Source organism: Felis catus, chromosome D2 (genome assembly GCF_018350175.1).
Source record: "Felis catus isolate Fca126 chromosome D2, F.catus_Fca126_mat1.0, whole genome shotgun sequence".
Taxonomy (NCBI): Eukaryota; Metazoa; Chordata; class Mammalia; order Carnivora; family Felidae; genus Felis; species Felis catus.
Window position 1 is genome coordinate 57,281,343 of NC_058378.1, and position 15,921 is coordinate 57,297,263.

Below are 15,921 nucleotides of genomic sequence, written 5' to 3' on the forward strand. Positions count from 1 at the left end.
GCCATCAATTCTTCTCTGGTTGCAAGACACAGAGACTTAGGTGGGAAAGGTTTTTCTTGGAGGGCCACCGGATGGCTCAGAATCCTGTAGGATGTAGGAGAGCAGGGCTTCAAAAAGGACAAGAACCAGAGTGATCTAAGGTCTGGGCAGGAGAAACTAATAGCTTCCTTGGGGCCCTGCCCCTGGAATAAATTTGCTCTAATTATTTCCCTTTTGCTCTGCAATTGTCAAAATCCCAGGAGAGAGCCTGATTGGTTGTCCTGGGACCTCATGTGTACCTGTAAGCCAGGAAGACAAGAGACCTGAGATGACACACATGAGGGAGAGACATCTAACTCCAAATGCAATTAGCAAATGAAAAAGAAAGATGCTGAGTGCCCAAACAGCGGATGACCACTACACCAGAATGTTCCAGGTATGGGGAGCTAAGATTCTAGCCACCCCAAACCGAGTTGGGGCTGGGGCAGGCTCTGCAGGTTGACTCTAAGTCATGCCATTGGGATGGCTACCATCTCCTTCTCTCTAGCAGAGATGGGCTGGGCCCCGCATACTCCACACCTGGCTGCTGGGAGGGAGCGTATCTCCTTCTCTCCAAAAAAAACTTACAAGATTCAACCACAAGGTTGAAGACCAATCAACAGCTTCTCATTGGTTGTGTAGATACACTGTCTCATAAAGACCACTCATACTGCAGGGGTCTTTATAGTCAAGCGACTCGGGCTGGAAGTCTTAGCACCATTCACCAGCTGTCAGGTGCCGAGAAAATACCCACCTATTCTCTGAGCCTCAATTTGTTCTGCTCTAAAATGGGGGAATAATATTGTGTACTCTGCGTTGTTCTCTCAAATGAGCCAAAAATTGTCAGAAGTTTGTAAGCCGTGAGCTATATCCAGATACAAGGAGGCATTGTTACAATTTTCATTGTTGTCAAGTGAGGCCAGGCTGCTTGGGATAAGCCCCCAGAAAAGCGGCTGCAAGCCATAGGACCTGAGTGGAGGTTTGAGGGTGGGGGATGGGAGTCTGGAGGATGCAATCTTTTGGACTTTCTGATCGCTCTCAACCTCAAGCATTGGGAATAGCTGAGGCTCTGCTAGCCTCCGTCACACACCCGAAGGCCAAATGGCCTGAGGGCGGGGTTCTAGATTCCACCAGCAATTTTGCAGCTGATTAAGCTCCGTCTCCTTCACTGAGAATCCAACTGCTAAACCCTTTCTGGCAGTTAGGATCCTGAGGCTGAGCATTAACAAAGGTGGGGTCCCTCCGGGCAGCCCGTCTTTGCCTTCGCAGGTTGGGATGGCACAAGGATGGGACCCGATGGAGCGCTCCCTGCCTGCCTGCGTCTTGTTGGCTGTCCTTCCTGCAGTTGTGCTCCGAGATGGGCACTTCAATCGTGGCTGCTAATAGCTCCACCTCCCCTGCCCGGAAGGATGCGAATTCCTGTCTTCACTCACATGCCCACTTCAAGCCATCCGCACGCACTACAGGGGCTTGCCATCTGATGTCTTGATGTTCGAAACCAACCAAATCCTCCGGAACCTCACTGTTTATGCTATTTATGCTCCCGGACCATGAAACAAAAAGAAATCCTTCTCATCTCTTTATTCTAAGTGTTAATACAGGTTCCAGGGATCTAGTCTGTCCCAGTATGGGCCTGGTCTTACATTAGGCCTTCTACTAATTTCTCACTGTCTTCCTCATCCATGTCCCTTAGTGATTATTCCAGACCTTCTCTTCTTAAAACCCTATTCCCTCTCATCTCTTCATTGCTTATGCACTTCCAGGAGGCTTTTTGAGGTTATGGACTCTTTTATTTTGTGCTGTATTGCTGAAACCTAGTACAGCGCGTGCCCCATTGCAAGAGTCAGTAACTGCTTGTGAAATGAAAGAATGCCTACACACATGTGCCCTCCAAAGCTGCACCATGTAGCACCCTCAGCCAGAACTAAGCTTTATTAAAAGCATTCAGGGGGCACCTGGATGGTTCAGTCAGTTGAGTGTCTGACTGTTGATTTTGGCTCGGGTCATGAACTCACAGCCATGAGATCGAGCCCCACGTCAGGCTCCATGCTGGGCACCTGCTTAAGATTCTGTCTCTCCCTCTCGCCCTGCCTCTCCCCTGCTTGTGCGCACCTGCATGCAAGCTCTCTCTCTCTCTCTCTCCTCTCTCAAATAAATAAATGAATCAATCAAGCAAGCAAGCAAGCAATAAGAAGAGCAAAAGCAGCATTCTGGAAAGGGGTTTGTTAACCTGGTCCCCTCACTTTGGGAATTGGAATCTTGTTTGCCAGAGTCACTTAGGCCAACTTCCAGTACAGATTTATAATTATAATGATATCCACTAAGGTTTTTATTGTAGAATTTCTAAAGACAACAAAAGAATTGTTTGTGACTGTCTGAACCTACACTATGGAATGAGTATTATAGACAGCTTACTGTTAAGTAAACTTAACTATAATTATATACTGTGAACTACGGATACACAGCGGGCTTCTGATATTAATTTCCAGTCACTCCTCACCAAGGATTGGTGAAAATCCTCAGCCAAGCGCGGTTAAGGAAGTGTTTCCGTTTTTACCTGGTTTGGATTTATCATCTGGGCGCTGCTGATCCTCTTACTCGAGCTTCTAGGCTGTTCCTGCTCCACGCTGGTCAGTCCTGGGAGACTCCCTTCCTTGTACCAAGATTCCTCGCGTCAAGATCTGTACCTTCCATTTGCAATTCTACACATTTCAGATTTTAAATTAAAAAGAGGAATGTGGAGAGATTTGGGTCGGGTTCACAGAATATCAGCGCTAGAAGAGGCCCTACACATTATTGGGTCCTGGCACGACATAGTTTTGTATCTCAGGCACCATGCCAATCAGTGCCATGGCCAGGCTTTGCTGGAAAGAATGTGGTGACCATTTGGTGATTTGGCCACAGGAGAGGAATGAGGAGCGATGTGACATGCCCTATATTTGCCTCCTTGCAGAAAGACAGGGATGCCACGTGAGTGAGGGAAGGGAAGGATTCAAGCTGAAAATATCACTGGTAGATTAGGAAAGTGGAGACCTGGTAGCAAAAATAATGTTTGTGACTCAATATCAACTGATATCAAAAATCGCTTTCAGTCCCACAAGGTTAGTAGCAAAGTGAAAAATAGCAGGAGTGTCTGGTGACAACCTGGAGGGCACAGGGCAAAACAGACCTAAATCCAAAAATTGGCCAAACCTCAACCCAGTTCGGCTGATCTCCAACTCACGAGTGTTGGCAGGAGCACAGGAGGCAGGCGGTGGACAACAAGACCCCTCCTCCCTTGGGCCAGCGTTATGGGCCAGACATTTAGGAGAATCTTGGCTCTCAACCGATTTCTGCAAACTATCTCATCTTTAGCAGAAGGGGAGTTGCCATTCCATGATGGCAAATCAGACTGGATGAAGGTTCACACATACACAAGGAAACACCAGGTAAATGAAGGTTTGTATATCTGATGCGACTCTATGCACCTATTAGGTATTATGATTATTGTGGATGGAAGTGTTTAGAACAACATGGGAAAATGCTTGTTATGACTTTAAGTGAAACCACACTTTTGTAAACACAGGATGATCCCAACTAGGGAAAAAAGTGCTTCGCTGGAAAAAAAGCTCTCTTTATACCTTGCTGGAGGAAGAAAAGATTCGTGTTATATATCACATGCAGCTATGTTATTATAACTCTTGGAGTTTTCCTCTATCAGGCACCAGAATATTCATAGTATTTGTGCTCAAGAGCTGTAATCACGGATGAATTTTTCTTTGGCTAGTTTTCTTACATCATTCCTTGTTGTTTAATGTAGCAATATTAGAAAAGAAATAAAAGTCAAATAAAATAAAAACATTCATAATTCTATCCTGGATAGATAACATTTTGGTGTTTTCTTTCCAGATACTTTCATATGCAGATAGACATTTAAGTACATTTATTTTATAAAATTAGGATCATACTCTGCATCTGGTGACTATAGCTATCAGCCTCACTGGCTGGTGCCACCCCCACCCTGGGGAAGCTTACTCTCTTCTCTGGGTGGAAGTTTATGGGCACAGTAATTTGAAAACCAACCAAGTCTGCGTGTTGCATCTAAAAAAGATGTTAGGCAAAAAAGCGAGATAATGTGCAAACTTCTCAGTTTCTGAGGTGGCAGCCCTCCCCCCGTAATCTGATGAGCTCTTTGCTTTTGTCCTAGGAAAAACAGCGAAGGGCAGGATGGCTCATCAAATTTCTTGCCCTTGTCAAATGGCGTGTGAACAGGAAAATGTCAAGTGGTCACGCTGGAAGCACGTGGCCAGAACAGTGCCTTCATGGAGAAGGGAGGGGGTGCCCACCAGGGTTTCCTCACCCTCCTGGTGCCCAGATACAGGCACTGACATTATGCCACCCTCTCCGTGATTGAGATGTGTGCCACTCAGTGGGTAGGGAGGCCCCAAGCTCTCTGATGCTGCTGTGGCAGGCAGGAAGGACACAATAAAGAGGCTGATGAGGACGGCCTCTTCTCTTTTGTTCCCAACCAGCTGTCAGGAGAGGTGCGAGAAGGGAGATACCCAGTCCCTGGGAGCTGGGAGCCACTTCGGGGTCCTGTAATGGTTTCCTGGGCTGCTGTCACAAAATTTCACAAATTAGACAGCTTAAAACAACAGAGATTTATTCTCTCATGGAATGGAGGCTCAAAGTCTGAAATCAAGGTGCCAGCAGGGCCATGAGTGCTCGGAGGCCGCTAGGGGAGGATCCTTCCAGGTCTCTTCTGGGGTCTGGTAGCCCCAGGTGCTCCTCGGTTCGTGGCTGCCTGACTCAGAGCTCCACTTCCCTCTTGCGTCCGCATCTTCTCATAGCACGGTCCCGTGTACGTGTGCGCGTGAGCGTGTGCATGTGTGTGTGAATTTCCCTCTTCTTATAAGGACGCCAGTCATATTGGATTAGGGCCCAACCTAGTGACCTCATCTTCACCTGATGTGTCTGCAAAGACCCTCTATCTCAGGGAGGTTGCATTTACTGATACTGGGAGTGAGAGCTTCAACACATCCTTGTGGAGGCCAACTGAATTTATCTTTTCACTATTTCAGATACATCTGGAGAGATGACCATATATGACAGACTATCTAAAAATCCTACAATTCTGCCTTCCTTACACAGCTCAATAACATGCAGAAAATCTTTTTTGTGTGCCTTCATGACAATTATAGCTTTGGAAAAGTCATTTAACTTGTCTGGGCCTTGGTTTTCTCATTTATTAAACAAGCTAAAGCAGTGACTTTCTTTTTCTTATTTTTTTTATGTTTATTCATTTTTTTGAGAGAGAGCACAAGCAGGGGAGGGGCAGACAGAGAGAGGGAGACACAGAATCCGAAGCAGGCTTCAGGCTCTGAGCTGTCAGCACAGAGCCCTATGTGGCACCCAAACTCACGAACCGTGAGATCATGACCTGAGCCGAAGTCAGACGCTTAACTGGCTGAGCCACCCAGGCGCCTGAAGTAGCGACTTCCAAGGTGTTGGCCAAAATATCCTGGTAGAAATTACATGTCATTCTGATAACTTTGAACTGATCCAAGAATGCAAATCTGTTCTGTGGTTCCTACAGGTGACTCACAGACATGTTTCTTGGACTTTCCTCCTCACATAGAACTAAAGGCTATTTGCCAGTAACCCACAAAAATTTGGTATTCGTAAACTAAAATTAGTGTTTGTACAGTTTGCTAAGGACTCAAATTTGTTTTTCCTCCTCTACTTTGCATAGGAATTTCTCCAATTTTTGGAAGGATTCTTTTCAGTTGGTTTTTCAGCAGTTGTTATGAGCTGTTGTGGCTTTCAGTTGCTATTATTCATACTTTTTATTTATAAATTACTATTGATTTTGTGCCTTCATTATCCATTTTAGTCAGATGACAGGTTTTTGTTTGTCCTGAGTGGATATTTTTGGCCTATAAAATTGCCCACTATCTAGACATTGTATATAAATGAATTGCAACTCAGCAAGCCATGGCTCATATATCCATATTGCTAACGGAGATATGTACATAATCCCTTACAGTTGGCTGGTATGGTAGAGTGACCAGTCATCCCAATTTGCTCAGGACAGAGGGTTTTTCTGGGATGCAGAGCTTTCAGTGCTAAAACCAGGAAAATCTAGGCAGGCTGGCATGATTGTTCCCCTATTATTTAGGGACACTTCATTGGTGTCTAGCTTGTCTGTGGATTTATGCTATTCTAACAATTTTTATCTTACACTCCAGGTTAGTAGAGTAAAATTAAAATTAGTAGGGTTATTTTTGAGGCCAGAGGGCATTCATTTATAATCAAGTAGAAAATGTCAGGTTCTTCTCACATAAATAGGAAATGAGTCACGAATGTTGCATGTTCAACAAGTTCAGTACCACTGATTCATCTGGTTCCTCTGCAATTCTCATCTCCTTCCCCTGAACCCCATCCCCATAATTTACCAAATTCAGAAGAGACATGGAATAGGTGGGGTGTTGGTGATCTTTGGCTCCGTCCAAGTGGGTATAGTCAAAAAAGTTTACGAAGCTGTGTAAAGGACTCATGATAATGCCCCTCCCTGCTGCAGTCAACACTGGGAGTCCACTTTGACTTGGTTCAAGGTCCTAAACAAATGCAGAGAAAGAATCACAGCTTCATGAAACACTCCTAGAGGTCCTTACTGAGAATTACCTAAAGCATTGTTCATTCTCCCCTACCTTAGGAAGATTTCATCATTGATACAGTCTTCTTTGGATGGTGTCCAATATGGACTTTCTTATTTGGCTCTACTGTATCATGGGGAAAAAGAGGAAGGAGAGCTGCCATTTATTTACTGTTCCTCTTCAGCATGTCAGAACTAGGATTAGAGGCCTTTTGCTTTTGACTTAATGTAATTTAGACCTCACAACAGCTCCATGAAGTATGACTGACCCTACCTTGTATATCAGGAGGCTGTGTTGAAATTCCAGCCCACCTGCCTTCGTCTGAATGAGCTCAAACCCTGGTGTCCACACCACAGCCCACAGACTCTGCGGTCCCCCAAACCCTGGCACTCCACTCACCTGAACAGAGGTCACTGTCAAATTATGAGAGGGCCAAAGCTTTAAAAAGCCCAAGCAAGCAATCGGGAGATTGACAACTTAAAAATAAAACCAACAAGTTCTCAGCCTAGAACGGAAGCTCCTCATGGGTCCATCCGTAGACCTCATTGCCCCCAATTTACCCCAAATCCTGGGTGATCCCTCCCCCACTGCTCAGGTTGCATTTAGGTCTCTGATGACTCATGGGGCACCGGGGCCACCATGAGCGGTGGCTGAACCATCAATGGAGGCAGGTCACATCTCATCTTTTTTTAACTTGGAATGCTGTTCTAACACAAACATTTTTCTGCCTTACATTCCTAGAGGAGTTGTCCTTAAAAGTGGGTAGCGACCATGTTGTGACCTAATTCCTACTCAGCCATAAGGTTTCTGCCCCCTGGCAGAGGACAGACGCTCAGCATTCCAGACGGGGTTAGTGGTGGGGCTGCTATTTATTTAACTGCTAATCTCACTTATGTGAAATTAATTTACTCTACTATTATAACTCACCCTGCTTCCTGCCCTGGCGGGCTCCTATAATTTACACCTGACTGCGCCATTATGCTCCTGCTTCCTGGACGAAGAGTTGGGTCTTGGGGTGACTCACATTAGGGGGTCGTTTATACAGAAGGGAGGTTTTCTCATTATAGACTGAGAAGAGTTACTATAAAAGCAGTGGTGTTGGTTTTTTTTTTTTTTCCCTCTTAATAACTAGTTCCCCTTTAGGCCATCCCTTCAAGGAAGTTTGTTTACTATTATTAACCTTCTTCCCAACTCCGAATATGGGCTGCTCCAGTTCATGCAGGGTGCAGATGAGTCTCTTCCCCTGCTCCAGGGGAAAGTCAGCCGTTGGGATTTCACCTGCCCCGAACCTTGACGAAATGCAGGTCAGCTGGGGGTCATTACTTACAAGATGTTACAAACACCTCTAACAAAAAATCAGGGGCTGCCAACTGAAGCTCCCCAAATCCGGGTCGCATAGACAGGATCTCACAGATTTCTTGTGGCAGGGGGTGAACAAGGAGGCTTTGGCACTGAGGCTGCTGGTGACAGGGCTTTCTACAGAGACCAGAAGAATCTCTGCTGGCTTCCTGCTGACACCCCCTATGCCAAGCTCCTGGCTGGGGCACACAGCCTGGTGTGATGGTCTGAAAAACTGGTTCTAGCCTCCTGGGATCAATGTTCCATTCCTGGTTCACTTCCATTTCTGAACAGGTCACGTGAGTGCTTCAGGAGAGAGCCAAGAGAAGGGGTGAGGGAAGCCCAAAACTTGCCTTGGATGGTCTCTGCCAACACTGTGAATGTGGCCACTTAAATAAGTTAAGGGACTGGGCATTCTCCAACTTGTGTAAAATCCCCAACGTCTTCTCAAACTCCATGTTGTCTGTAGAACGAAGCCTGCCCTCAGCCAGACGTGAAGGTTCCCAATATCTTGAGCCTTCAGCCCCGCCTACTTTCCATCATTGCTCTTCGCAGATCCTCTTCCCAGCCAACTGTGTGTTCCCCAGCTTGTTTACGTGGCTTCTCCAGTGGAAACACAGCCACTGTATCTGCCCATTCTCACCCCCCTGCCTTTGCCACACAGCACCCTGGAGGAAGCAGAATGCCCTCCTCATCCTTTTGGCTTAACAAGCCTCCTCGCCCACCAAGTGTAGGGCAATCTCACTTCAGCTCAAGCCCCTCTGCTGGAGGAAACACTCCCTGAGCCTACCTGCTCACAGGCAGCTGTCTCTCTGTCACATTTCATTGGTGTGCTCTGTGCAGAATCACATCACTCTGGAGATGTTCATGATTCTTTATATGCGTGTTCTTTGTCTCCCCCAACTACAGTGTAAATGCTTTGAGACTAGGGATCATTGCTTCACATTCATGTACAGTCCTATACATAAATCAGTCAACAATTAGTGGGACTTGATTACAATATAACCAGTTGTCTACTAGTTGGATCCAGAGTGTAGCTTCTTGCTTAGAACATGACTTTTGGTGTGAGAAAGACCTCTGTTCAAATCTTGACTGTGTCAACTCCCAGCTTTGTGACCTGAGGTAAGCATGTTAATGTCATTGGCTTGTGTCCTCAGTTATGAACGCAGACAGCTAGTGTAACTGACTCCTGGGTTTGTTGTGGCTTTAAGTGAAGTAATGCATGTGAGATGCATGGTTGGTGCAGTGCCTGACACATTCAGGACTCAATAAACAGCACCAGTTAGTATTTTCTGTTTTTGGGGGGACCGGTGCCCAGATGCTTCTGCTACAGCAAGATTCAACAAATTGCAAATTAATGGAGATGTTGGTTTTAGCAGAGGCATCCTAGAGAGAATGTTGAAGTGAGTTTAGAAATAAAACAAGGAGAGAAATCAGAGGCTAACTCAATTCTATTTCTACCAAGTTTTCAACAGCTCACAGATGGACTCATTTTTAGCTGATATTCCAGATAGAACAGAGCTCTTCCCAGAGGCAGGTGAAGATTGACTGTGCCTGACTCTGAAAACCTGTACTTGTCACCTGACCTTGAACGTAACAAACAGCCCCTGAGGAAGGTAGTTCCAATTACAGTCATGGAGTCGGAGGAACTCTTTCAAGGCAGATTGATTTATTGGACCAGAAATACAGCTCAACAGCCCACACACCGATTCTGTCTTTGGCAATCTGCCCTGCCTGCTTCCTTCTCTCTTGCCCTGACATATTGATCTGTGTGTGTGAGTTGGTGTAGTTTATTGTAGAGGGGTGTGTGTGTGTGTGTGTGTGTGTGTGCTGTCTCAGAATGGAAGCTCTTAACTTGGGGGCCTTCTTTCTGAGGGATCTCCAAACCTGAAACCGAAGGAAATCTCGTTGCAATTCTCCATGTGGTAGCTTTAATTTCAGTCCTTTGCTTCAGGTGGGCCCAGAATGCTCCAGAATGCCTCTCATCCTGTCTGAACACTCTGCTTCTGAGTGAGGCAACATGTCATTTTGTAAGAAGGAAAACTAGTCATTGTTGTGTGCCTGTGCCATGCAAAATATCACAATCCGCATTCATCAAAAGAAACTGAGACTCAGAAGAGTAAAGAAACTTTCCCAAGTTCAAATGTCAGTAGAGTCAGGATCCAAACCCAGGTGTGTCTGACTGTTGACCTCAGTGATGGCTGAGTGCAAGCTTAGCCCCATTGAGAGACTTCCATATCACAGGATCATTTTAAATGGAAATATTTTGAAATCGAGGTCCACAACTTAAGTTTGTATCATCACTTACATTTTGTACCCAGATCTGGCTGTTTGACCTCTCTTATATTATATGCTGCTGTGTAACGAACTACCACAAACTTAAAACAACACCCATTTATTATCTCACAATTTTTATAGGTCAGAACTCCAGGCAGGTTTAGTTGGATCCTCTGCTTATGGTCTCACAGGGCTGCCATCCAGGCATTGGCCAGGGCTGCACTGTCATCTGGAGACTCAACTGGGGAAGGATCCATTTCCCTGCTCACATGGCTGTTGGCAGCATTAAGTTCCTTCAGACTATAGGACTGAGAGCTTAAGGATTTTGTTGTTGTTGTTGTTAGCTGTTGGCTGGAGGCTGCTCTCAGATCCTAGAGACCACCTCAGTTACTTGCCATGTAGGGATTCCCAATGTGGTCCCTGCTTCCCCACAGCCACCAAGGGAGGGAGAGCTTCCTGCAAGATGGGCATCATTATCTTTTGTGACACAATCACATACATTCCACCACCTTTGTCATATTCTGTTGGTTAGGAACAAGTCACAGGTCCTGCCCACACTTGGAGGGGTCGCACAAGGGCATGAACACCAGAAGTAGGGATCGTGGGTAGAGGCAACTTGAGGGTCTGTCCACCACATCCTTCTTGTTCTTTCCCCTCTTTTTTTCCTTTCTTACCTTCTCATCCTAGTCTAGACTCAGAGCTAGGGCTTTGCCAGTTAGTAAGAGCTTTACAGTAATGATGCCAATAAGTAATATCATTTTGTTCCAGGAAAAAAAAGCTAGTTTCCTTTTTAACTTTCTATTCAAGTATAATATACATACAGAAAACTGTAACATCCTAAGTGTAGAGCTCCATGAATTTTTTGTAGACAACATATGCATGTAACCATCACTCAAACCAAACAGCAGACTATTACCAGCACCCCAGAGCCCTCCTCAGTCTCCCTTCCAGTCCCTAACACTCCCAAAGGTGGATCTCTAACAGCACAGATTACTTTTTTTCCTTGTTTTTATACATTTAATAAACGGTATCCCACAGCCTGTACCATTTTGTGTCTGGTATTCTTGACTCAACACAGTATTGTGGCATGTGGTTCTAGGTTGTTCATTTCTCATTGTTGAACAGGCTCCTATTGTGTGGATATAGCACAGTTTACTTATTCAATCTACTGTTGATGGGCATGTAGGTAGTTTCCAGTTTGGAGGTGTTACAAACAGTGCCACTGTGAGTGGCTTAGTGTGGGTCTTTAATGAACACACATACGCAGCACTTCTGTTGGATATATACCAGGGACTGGATTGCTGGGTTGGAGGGCACACATATTTTGGTGAGCTATGTTTATATATATAATCCTCCCCTCTCCTCTATGAAGAAGGCATCTCTAGCCCCTTTACGCACAGCAGCGTGTGACCAGACCTACACTTCCTGCAGAGGTGCTGGAAGATCAAAGAGGAGGAAAGGCCAACTGGCACTGTGGAGAAAGTGGAGGTCTGGCTCCGGCACTTTTTCACTATTGACAACGCTCTTTATTACTTTTTCTTAAGACACCCATTGTTTTGGAAGATTTCTGCCTACCAAGCTACTAAGCAAATGTTGTTGGCTCAGTATCATTTAATTCATCTTCCAGTTCTCTTATTAGTCAAGGACATATCTCACCAGCTACTGAGCTGCTGATCTGACAACCTGCCTAACACAGCTGATGTAATTTCAGATAAGGCCAAAGATAGTCCAGGTTTGGGTTCACCTCTGTAGTCTCCTTACAAGAACGCAGGGTTTCTATTGGACTGTTGAAACACTGACAACACGCTGCCGCCCTTCCCCTTTGTGATGTTAATGGCACTTTAGGGGAGGGAGATCCCCACCCTCCCACTAAGAAAATCTCAGACCCTGACCATGTCTGAAATCCTGATTTATGATCAATAAATATACATCAATGTACAAGTAATTCACAAGTCATTGAGATCCGGCCTGGTTCATCATTTTAAACAAAATGTCAAAGCCCCATCCATTTATTCTGGGCTTGTTCTTAAGCTGAGATAGGTTGTATGAAGCTAAAAAGAAACATTTTCCAAACTGCCACCAAGTGGCCAGGAAGACTTCAGGCTATTGCTAACATTTGGGTGTACTTGGATCTTTCTCATCTGTCTCTCTGTTTTCTGTTCTTCTCCATCTTTCTTTTTTTCTTTTTAATTATTTTTAAAAATTTTTAAATGTTTATTTTTGAGAGAGAGAGAGAGAGAGTCAGAGTGTGAGTGGGGGAGGGGCAGGGAGAGAGGGAGACACAGAATCTGAAGCAGGTTCCAGGCTCTGAGCTGTCAGCACAGAGCCTGATGTGGGGCCCCAACCCATGAACTGGGAGATCATGACCTGCGATGAAGTCAGACGCTTAACCAACTGAGCCACTCAGGTGCCCCCCCACCCCCATCTCTGTCTTTCTATCTGCCAGTCTCTCTGTATCTCTGTCAGTATATGTATGATATATATGTTATACATACATCTCTTATACGTAGATGTATACATACACATACATATGTATTAGGGATACCATCACATGCAATTATTATGACTCTTTTAACTAATTCTCTATTTTGGGACATATAAGCTGTTTCTGATATTTTGCCATTGCAAGTAACACTGCGTGAATGTGCTTACGCCTAAACCCTTATGGGCATCTCTGATACCTTCCTTAAGGTAGGTGACAAGAGGTTGAATAACCCACCAAATGGGTTGACTTCCAGATGCTCGGTTTTGAATCCAATTATCAAATACAAATTTATGCTGCTGCCAACAATTTATGAGAGTGTCTTCTCTGCCCACACTAGTAATTTTCTATTACAATAATTTTTCTCAATTTTACAGGTAAAACATGATAGTTTAGTTTTAATTGCATTTCATTGATTCCTGGTGAGGTTGAATATTTTTCAGATTTGCTGCCCATTTGAGTTTCTTCTCATTTGCATTTCATGTTCCTTTTTATTTTACATTACCCCACCGCCCACAGAATGCTGCCCTATGCTCCGACAAGTCTCATCTCTGCTTTTACCATGGAGGTAAGTAATATCTGCGTCCCACGGAAAACCCAGCATCGTCCAATGCTTTGCAGACAGAACATGTGTGAGAAAAATGCACATTCACTAGGCCCGCAGGTGGCTTGGCCAGCCACATCTGTCATCTCTCCGACGAGGACGCCTGAATTCCTCCCAGAGCTATAAACCTCACTTCTCACCCGGACTCCGGACACCATCACCCAGGGGCCATGAGAGCAGGAGGGGCTGGCATGTTACCTAATGACTTAACCAGGTGAGGTTCACATGCACTTCGGGTTTTTACACGATTGTGCCTCAGAGGAAGTGCTCCCTACTGCTCTGGGGAAACGGGCAACTGTAAATCAGGTAATGATATGGCACTGACTTATTTATCCTTGTAAGAGTTTTACATTCTGAAGTCAACAAGGGGCCCATCGCCAGATCCACGGCCAATTTGCAGTCATCACTTAGGGGAAGCTTGATCCCCCTTGCTCAGCCGGAGGGCATGCTGGGGGCTTGTAGGAGCCAAGGTTACCTGTAGTGCCGAGCCAGATCAATCGATCCTGTATCTTGGTCTGGGCCAAATGTTACCTTCCACAGACACAAGGCAGAGACGGGAAGTCACTAAACGGTGGGGAACTTTCCCTCTTTGTGCTAAGATGCTCTTTCTCTCCTTTCCATTTGTCCCCTGAGCTCCTTCTCCTTGAGGGAATGTTTGCCTGGACAGCAGCTGCACCCTGAGAGACGTGATGGTGAGTCATTCAAGTAGAAGTAGACATGGTAAAAGAGTATGTGCTAAAAGACATGAATAGACACTCTCCAAAGAAGACATCCAGATGGCCAACTGACATGTGAAATAATGCTCAACGTCATTCATCATCAGGGAAATACAAATCAAAACCACCATGAGATACCCCCTTACACCTGTCAGAATGGCTAATATTAACAACTCAGGCAACAACAGATGTCGGCGAGGATGTGGAGAGAGAGGAACCCTTTTGCACTGCTGGTGGGAATGCAAACTGGTGCAGCCACTCTGGAAAACAGTATGCAGGTTCCTCAAAAAACTAAAAATAGAACTACCCTATGACCCAGCAATTGCATTACTAGGTACTTATCCAAGGGATACAGGTGTGCTGTTTCGAAGGGACACATGCACCCTAATGTTTATAGCAGCACTATCAACAATAGCCAAAGTATGGAAAGAGCCCAAGTATCCATTGACGGATAAATGGATAAAGAAGATGTGGTTTATATATACAATGGAGTATTACTCGGCAATCAAAAAGAATGAAATCTTGCCATTTGCAACTACGTGGATGGAACTGGAGGGTATTAGACTAAGTGAAATTAGTCAGAGAAAGACAAATAACATATGACTTCACTCATGTGAGGACTTTAAGAGACAAAACAGATGAACATAGAGAAGGGAAGCAAAAAGAATATAAAAGCAGGGAGGGGGATGAAACATAAGAGACTCTTAAATATGGAGAATAAACAGAGGCTTACTGGAGGGGTTGTGGGAGGGGGGATGGCCTAAATGGGTAAGGGGCATTGAGGAATCTACTCCTGAAATCATTGTTGCACTATATGCTAACTAATTTGGATGCAAAAAAAAAAAAAAAAAAAAAAAAAAAAAGAGTATGTGCTAGCTAGCAATCAAGGCCAAAGCTGAACCCAATGTTCCATAATAAATTATGGTATATCCTTAAATGAGAATATTAGGCAGCTATTAAAAATAATGTTTTCAGATAATTTTATGGCTGAAAAGTGCTCATGATGTGAATTAAAAGGAAATAAAAATGGGGCACCTGGGTGGCTCAGTCAGTTAAGCGTCTAACTCTTGATTTCAGCTCAGGGCATGATCTCGTGGTTCGTGGGTTCGAGCCCCGCATCAGGCTCTGCACTGACAGCATGCAGCCTGCTTGGGATTCTGTTTCCCTCTCTGTGCCCCTCCCCTGCTTGCTCTCTATCTCTCTATCTCAAAAATAAATAAACATCGAAAAACATTTTAAGAAAATAAAGATGTAAAACCCACATATTGAATACAGAATATGATCCCTATTATCTAAAAGACTATGTGGAAATACTGTAAATTTTTTTACATTTATTTACTTTTGAGAGACTGAGAGAGACAGAGCACAAGTGGGGGAGGGGCAGAGAGAGAATGAGACACAGAATCTCAAGCAGGTTCCAGACCCTGAGCTGTCAGTGCAGAGCCCCATGCGGGGCCCGAACTCACAAACCATGAGATCATGACTTGAGCCCATGTCTGACACTTAACCGACTGAGCCACCCAGGCACCCCAAGAAAATACTGTAAATGGTAATGGCGATTTTCTCTGCAGGTAAGATTATTTTTGAGTTTTATGTTCTTACTGTATTTTTTGAAATTTCCTACATTCCTACAAGCTTTTGTGACTTCTGTTCACCAAAAAATAAAAAACAAAACAATACCCCAATCATTGGTATTTTGAAACGCCAAGCTGGATGTGATGTGCCCCAGGCCTCTGGGGATTTGGCAGGTTCCTATTTGTTATTCAGTTCTGCTCTCCTCATGCCCGCAGTTGGGAAGGGGCCGGTGTGCTGAGACCAGGTGAGAGGTAAACAAGGCAGCTGACTTTGCAG